General features: G+C 32.7%; 1 pseudogene; it reads right to left on the bottom strand.

Moving 5' to 3' along the window:
• Positions 1,670 to 7,581, bottom strand: part of LOC107606806 — an 8,547-nt pseudogene continuing 2,635 nt past the window's right edge.

Below are 7,581 nucleotides of genomic sequence, written 5' to 3'. Positions count from 1 at the left end.
AATAATAATAATAATAATAATAATAATAATAATAATAATAATAATAGTAATTACAATTAATAATAATAAGGTTTAATTATTCTATTCGTTCTTATAATTTTATTAAATTTTTAATTAGGTTCTTATATTTTTTTGTTTTTAATTGAGTCTTTATACTATTTTTAATTTTATAATTACGTCATTTTTATATTAAAAATGTTAAAATTAACATAATATTTTTATCAAAATACATGCGATCAAAAATTTAATTAAATTTTTAATTATAAATACCTTTAATTTGCAAAAAATATTCAGTTAACTCTAATATTTTCTATACTAGGAAGGACTTAATTACAAAATTAAACAAATATAAGAATCTAATTGAAAAGAAAAAAATATAGGAACCTAATTATAAATTTAGTAAAACTATAGAGACCAACAGTATAATTAAACTTAATAATAATAATAATAATAATAATAATATAACTTGTTGTAGTGCTAATAATAATAATAATAATATTAACAATACTAGTATGCCTTTGCCAACTCTTTGCAGGATATTTTTTTCTTTTTTTCTTTATGTTAAAACACAAGTTGCGTTTTGGTTTCTTACTTCTAATAAAACACAAGTTACATTTTGCAGAATTATAAATTTGCAGGCCCATAATTTTGCATAACACATTATAATACAATAAGTGTGCATAATACTATTTTTTCTTTCATTTTTAAATTATTTTCTAAAAATTCTAAGACACTAATAATTTATAAACTCAGAAAAGGTTGGTGCGTCAGCTTATTATATTAGGAACAAAGGAATATTAAAAAATCAGTAGATGTATTTATTGGTGCGTCAGCTTATTATATGCTTTGAATTATCACTTTTATGCAATTGTGAATTTTAATTTTATTCTGATTTATGTTAATTTTATACCCTCAGTAATTTTAATTTTATTGATATAGGTGTTTTTAAATTACTTCATAGTTAGTATTGCTAGAGAAGACACACAAAGCAACAGTGTTAATTTTTATTTATGTTAATTTTTATATAGTACCAATTAATTTATTAATTGTTATCTCTTTTGATTTTCAGGTTTAAATCTTGATTTGCAAATTTTTAATGATGATGAAGATGTTGAAAATGATCAAGAATAAGAGTTGAAGATTCCTTTATATCTAATATTGTAATTTCTTTATTATGATGAATCTAAATTTGTAATGATCTAACACTTTTTTTTTTAATTTCTAGTTATTTGAGCTAAGACATTGTATAAATTTTATGTTTGTATTTTAATTTATCTATGAATTTTAAGTTTTTGTCTTAATTTATATAAGAATATATAAAAATTAAAATATTTAATTTTTATAGAGGCGGGTAGGGAGTGGGGTGGGTCCCCGTAGGGACGGATTCGGGTCCTACAATTTACTACCCGCAGGTAGTGATGAAGTGGGTAGTACATGAGTAACAGGACGACGGGGCGGGGTCGGGTAGAGTAAAAACCCGCCCTACCCGCCCCACTGCCACCCCTATTTATATGCATGCCCTGTTGTAAAAAGCTATTAAATTTAAGAATTGATGTAACTAGATACAACTTTTTGCTACACTTAGTAGATTAATGATGTTTCATTCTGTACTTTGTACTTTCATCAAAACTAGGGTGATGTTTATGCAAATCTAATTAAGATTCAAGTGCTAATTAGGTAGGTGCTGCCTCAATATTTTCTTCAATAGGTGGTGCCGCCGTGCTGGGGTGCTAGATGATGCATTAGCGTCACTTCTAGTTTGTTGACCATATCTCTGAAGTACCCTCTCTTTATTTATGTTCCACCATTCTTCTGCTTGTTGCTCATGAAACCTTCGCTTGCTGCATAAATAAATAAATAAATCATATAAAAGGTTTGAGAGGTATAGGAAGAGTTTAATTATTCTGCACTGAAGGTATACAAAAGAGTTTAACATTATGATCCAGTAAAAAGTTTGTGTAACTTGGGTGCCATGAAAAGCTTTCCAAGTGATTTATCAAAAAATCATGTTGCACACATGCTAATGTCATACAATAATTCAAACAACATATATTATTTAGTAATAGCAAAATTAAGGAATGCGTCCATGCAAATTTCTGCAACTTCTTTTTAAAAAAATGTGTTATGCATGCAGATCAAAACCAGAGAAATGGTTTAAATAATGTAGCAGCTATTTTGATCACACATTCATGTACATATTTCAAAAATGGGTATACACACCTTCACCTGAGATAGGAGAAGAATACTAATATAATTTTGTGAAGCTGACTACTATAGTGACTCATATGTTCAATACAAATCACATTGATATAGAAATTGAAAATGTAGAATTTATCAGATAAATAAGTAACTGTAGTATACCTGAATCTAACTCTCCTAAAAATTTTGATACCATTAGGCCTTACTATTAATGTCACGTAAACACCAGGCTCAAATTGTTCAATAACTTGTGTTTCTCCATCTCTTGCCAACCTTGACGTCTCCTCGGAGCTTTGTGGTTGCACTGCTGTTCTATTATCGAATACAGATGATCTATTTCTTTCTTGAAGGATATTCCCCTCATCATGCGATGGGTCCGAAGCCGCCGCTTCATGATTTTCTTCTGTATTGTGCTCTTGCATTTTTGAATCCCCAATATCTGTGGCAGGATCAGGTGCATTTTGTCGAGTAGACTCTGATATTGATAGCACGGAAAATGTTTTAGATGTCGAGTTTTCTTTCAGAAAATCTTCAGCTTGAGTAAGTGCAATTCTCAAATTTTCAGTTTCTGAAATCTCTGGTGACAACTTCTCAGCCATTTGCTTCAACTAGATTGAACAAAAAGGCAAGTCTACTTAATCAGGATGATGTACTTGAAATTCTAATCAAGGAATTTGTTCTATTTCTCATATATTCTTATTGAAGTATTTCACGCCAGTAATTTGGGCGACTAAGAATTTTTTATAAAGAAACATGATGCTCAAATACTAAAGCAGTTTGTAGTAAGAAGTGTGGAATTGAAAGTTAAGCAATCGAGACATTTACATATATAAGTCAACGATTTCAACTATATCCTTGGTAAATAGAATGAAGATACCTGAATAATAGTACACTCAAAAATTTCTAGCATTGCTTTATGCTTAGAAGACTCATCTGCTGCCAATATTGTAGCTTCCTTAATATGTTGGCAAAGCTTTTGATTTTCCACATCTTTCATATCACTTTTCTGTTTCAAACTTTGAATCTACATAAAAATAATATTCATTAACTTAATATTGGTGATCCTTGAGATTTTTCAGAGAATATGGAAAGTGAATCAACAGGAAACTTACTTGTTTCTGCAATTTTGACACTTCTTGATTCTTAAGCTCATTTGTTTTCCTCAAAACTATCAATAAGACTTCTAGAGAATCCACCAGCGCCGGAACGCGTAGGGCTTAGCCTTCTTGCATACGGGGATGCGGGCCTTGAAATGAGTGGTGGAGTTGGTGGTGGACTTGGAGTTGGAGGTATGGCAGCGATGGTAGGCTTCAAAAGATTTTGCATTATTGAACCTGTTGAACTTAAGAATGCAACATCTTTCAGTTGCACTAGTGATGGAACCTGAACAACTTGCTCTGTAGTAGTCTTGTGAATTCTTGAGAAGGGGAAGAGAGTTCTTGAAGATCTTATTTCTCCCAGGGTAAATCTTTCCCTTCCATCTATAGAAGTACGAGGTGGAGTAGTAGCTCTCCTATTAAAAATGGCACCAGAATTCGACTCAACATTTTTAATCTTAGTATAACAAGAATCACACACACGATGAGGTTTTTCGGGTGTTGGAGCCAACATTGCCTTCAATGCCTTTTTTGAACTACAACCATGGCAATGCACTAACCCACAATTATAACAATTGTGCCTTTTTCTAGTAAATCCAAATGGTTGCCTACATGCGGTACAACTAGATTGGTCAACTCCCGAAACCCGTTTATGGATGCATATGCAAGCTGTAAACTTCGACCCACACGAAATGTTTTTTACATGCCTTTCTTTCAAGGCTTCCACTATTGTTGAACCCTTCCTATCTTCTGTGTCTCCATGTCCCAATCTTCTATTGGCACTTTTCCCCCATGTATATAGTTCACTTCTTGATGTCAATACAGCCACATGATGAGATCCACATGATATTTCCTCAACATACTCACCTACCAACTTATCTTGTACTAGCATTGGTACTTTTTCATCGGACAAAGGATTTCCTAATTGACCATGTTCAGTGCCTCCCATAGTGAAAATATGACCCGATGTAGTAAGGGCAACAGTCATAGTGTTTCCACATGCTATATGGTGGAAATTTAATTCTATAAGAGATAAGACACAAGTCGGTTGAAGGTATGTTTCCTTGTTTCCATGCCCCAAATGATACTTATCACCATCACCCCAAGTGAAGAGCTTCCTTGATGAAACATTTGAACTAGACAGAAGTGTTACCTCTACAATAGCTGTAGTGTGCCATACTCCACATGCAACTTTAAGAGTCCTCAATCCACTTAATAACTGCACTTCTTTTGGATATAACACACTCTCTATCTCCATGACCTAAGACACCAAATGTTCCATCACCGAACGTAAAAGGTTTTCCATTGGCAGTTGCCAATGCCGACTGCCATGTGCCACACGCAACAGATATAACTTGATGTCCTTCTAGAGGGCCACTAACTCTCTTTGGTATCCAATGGCTAGAATCCGAACCATGGCCAAGAAGTCCAACATTATATGCACCATCACCCCAAGAATATAGCTCATCTGATGTAGTCAGAGCAGGGGCAGAGCTAGAAAAAATATTAGAGGGAGACTAAAAATATTTACACAATAAAATAATATTAAAATAAATTTTTGAGGAAGACTAAACTAAAATTTACATGTAATTTACATGTAAAAAATTAAAATTAGGAGGGCCGTTGCCCCCTTTCGCAGTATGTAGCTCCGCCTCTGAGTCAGAGCACATGTATGGTTCTCTCCACATGCAACATAATCCACATTAGTAACCGCCAAGAACTCAACAAGATGGGGTTGACCAAAATCTTTATCGATTCCATGACCAAGTCTTCCCCCAGATTCCTCTCCCTAAGTGAAAACTTCACCTTGCCTTGTAACTAAAGCAATGTGGTGGACACCAGATGCAATCTGTTGAACATCAAAAACAATATTTGTCTCTAACGGTTTAGGAAGCAAAACATCAGTCATGGGAGGGAGCTGAGTCCCAAAACTATTAGGTGAAACATCTGCCCAAATTTGTCCCCATATATAAAGATCACCTAGAGACTCGATGTCCTCTGGTCCCGATCCCCCACTTGAACAGCTAGGTGTACTTGACACACTAACACGAAAACCATCAATACTTGTCCTAGGTAGCATACTTGCTTGCTCTACCCTCTCATTTGAGCTTATTGAATGCAATGAGGTTGACAGGAAATTGAATTGACACCATGCTTGAAGTAAACTCTAGCGCTGCACTAAAATGATGACCATTTGGAATAATATCAACCCGATCCTGAAACTAAAATTAAAAAGGCACTTGAGTTATGAAATAACAAATGACCATGTAGGATACACATAAACATCATGAATCTTAGGAAGCATGCATGTCATGAGATGGAATTATGCATGTTCTAATGGAAAAGAAATTCATAAACACCTAAGGGCTCACTCATTTAATTGATACAATTTTTAAAATAAATTGTGAGAAAAAGGACAAAATGACTATTGAATGGATTTCTGTTAGAACTTACACCACATAGTTCTTTAGTATTCCATCTATTAAGTTTTTCAGTAGAAATCAATGTCTAAATCTGCCCCAATTTTGTACTTGCACATCTACCCAAAAAAAAAAATTCACTCTTCAATTTTTTTCCTCAACAAATTGAGAAAATCAAATACATTCTATGATTCAAATAATTTTTCCTAACCTGATTAAATGTCTATTCCAAGTTAAAAGGAAAGATAATCTTTTTTAGGTTGCAAATATCTTCTGAAAACAATCTACCTAAAAATGATCATTACAATTGTTACATATCTTAACAGACTGTTAACATGACCAGAAATATTAGCCGTTGTCTAAAGACCTACTTAACTTACCGAGCATGATACCGAAAAAAATTTTAGATTTATTTCCTTTTCACAAGAGATAGCCAATCATTGTTGTTTCATCCCACTAAGGCCACTAAATAAGAAATTATTTAGATATGTCAAATTCATCATACACATGCCAACTCTAGATATTGGAGTATGCATGCCCATGATTCTACATTGAAGCCTCACCACGAGAGTTCGAATGGGCAAAGTGAGTACCAATCTTTAGAGCAATGAGTTCCTTTAATAGAAGCTAAAAGCAAACATTACCGAATCCCAGATGATGAAATCTATATTAAAATAAAAACAGATCATAGGTGACATCTATAAACATACTTGTAGTGACTGCACGATATTTTTTCTTTTTCCTTAATTTTCCCAATGAAGTGATTTTATTATTGAGCAACGAAATGTAAACCTCGTTTTGCAAATTCTCAGCTTGTCCCTCTATGAATCTCAGCCAGCTCTTGATATTATGTCAAGTAATATGATCCATTGTTACATCGTTTTACCTACATATAAACTCATAAACTTCTTTCTGGTTTCTTCACATTCTTCCAATACTCTTAATTGTTAAACCATTCAATTATAAAAAATCCTTCCCACTTCTCATTACCACTATAATCAAAATTTGGCTTTGATTTGCTTCTATTTCTCAATTCTGTTATGTACAAAAAATACAATGGCTGAAATTGTATTGTTATTTATTTTCTTTTGAATCTCCTTCCAACATTTTTTTCCTTGTTATCAAAGAAATCGCAATTCACCCTACTTTTTTTAGCCAAACTGATTTTAAGCATGGAAAGACACAATTCTACACTAAGAAAAACTACCAATGGTCAATATTGCATAATAGAACCATTTAATTCACATGCAATTGAATTTAAAAAATATATATAAATAAACAGAGAGAAATCGATCATGAACGGAACAATTTCAGACATGTTGAGGAAAATGAATTTGCCAATTGAAGAAATTTTGGCGCAACTAACCTAGTAGACATGACGATCAAAATATCCATAGATGGTTGGTGGTTTCTTCTCTATCCTCTGATACGAATATTGGAACAAAATACAAGAGAGGAACCAGCAGTATCTCCATGCACTTGATCCAGAAAAACAAAAGGATGAGAAAGAGAGCGAAAATGCAGTGAATTTTCTGGAAAAAAATTGGAGTATGGCCAAAGGAAGCATGAGAGATGGAAGAATCGCAGATGAGATGAATGTGTGAGAGAGAGAAATGGCGAAATGAGTGGAGAAGTAAGCGGTTACATATTTTCTCACGTTAATTATTAATGAACTATGAATTCATAACATACTTACCCCATCTATGTTTAATTTATTTTCCACCACTAATTAATTTTTTTATAATAATTTATAAAATTTATATTTTTAATGTATTTATTATATATTTATTTAAAAATTTAATTTTGATGCATTAGTAATATAAAGTAGTTTTACATATATATTAAATTATGTATAGTTATATCAA

The sequence above is a fragment of the Arachis ipaensis genome, chromosome B07 (genome assembly GCF_000816755.2).
Source record: "Arachis ipaensis cultivar K30076 chromosome B07, Araip1.1, whole genome shotgun sequence".
Classification (NCBI taxonomy): Eukaryota; Viridiplantae; Streptophyta; class Magnoliopsida; order Fabales; family Fabaceae; genus Arachis; species Arachis ipaensis.
Note: the sequence above shows the minus strand (reverse complement) of the source record. Positions and strands in the feature narration are given on the sequence as shown.